A 961-nucleotide genomic window follows, 5' to 3' on the forward strand; every position below is an offset into this window, starting at 1 on the left:
TCACTGAGCATCTTTCGTGTGCTGGCATCATGCCAGGCCCTCCCTTCCATTTATTTACTCTCTCCATCAACCCCAAAGGTTTACATGACTGGGTTTCACAGATGAATTCCACGGGCACATGAGGTCACACAGCAGGCAAATGACAGAACGGGGGGTCCCAATGCAGGGCTGCCTGACTCCATAGTAGTCCTAATCCCAGCAACCACCGAATGAGAGAGAACGAAGCATATGCCCCTCTCCATACACTGTCTCTTGGAATCCTTGCAGAACCTTTGAGGCAAATATTACCATTATTCCTACTTCAGAGAGGAGGAAACGGGTTCAAAGAAGTCAAATGACTGGCCCAAGGTCACACAGCTACTGCGTGGAAGGACCGGTTCCCAAACCCAGAGCCAAATGATCCAAATCGTGGACCAGCTTTGCTCCCCAGCCTCCCTGCTCAGCACCTGGAACCTAAAACTCCAGGTGGCTGGGGTCATCTCAAGGATAGGAGCTGGGCTTTAATTCGGACCCACCCAATTTGTACTCTTGAACGAAGTCCTTAACCTCTCAGGGCTTGCACTTCCTCCTCTGTACAACGGGGATGGCAACACTATCCCCCTCACGCAGACTTTGTAAACATTTTTAAAATTCCTAAATTAATCCAGTGTGCAGTCGGTGCTGAATTTGCTTTACCTGAACGTGCTCATTTCCTGCTCACAGCAGCTATGAGGTAAAATATGGAAAATATGTAAAGAATTTGCCTTCTATAGAAAATAGGTAAAGGACGGAGCCCAGCACTGGCACAAAGAAACACTCGATGAACAGTAGCTATTATTATTGCTGGTGCTATTGTTTTTACGGCTATTATTACAGACATTGCCTTCACTGCTGTTCTTGTTACTACTATTAAGTGGGTTCGAAGCCCTTTTCTAGAAGTTTCTGCACTCTCTTCCTCCCATGGACGCCGCCACCCCCAAGA

Source organism: Ursus maritimus, unplaced genomic scaffold (assembly GCF_017311325.1).
Source record: "Ursus maritimus isolate PB19 unplaced genomic scaffold, ASM1731132v1 scaffold_2, whole genome shotgun sequence".
Taxonomy (NCBI): domain Eukaryota; kingdom Metazoa; phylum Chordata; class Mammalia; order Carnivora; family Ursidae; genus Ursus; species Ursus maritimus.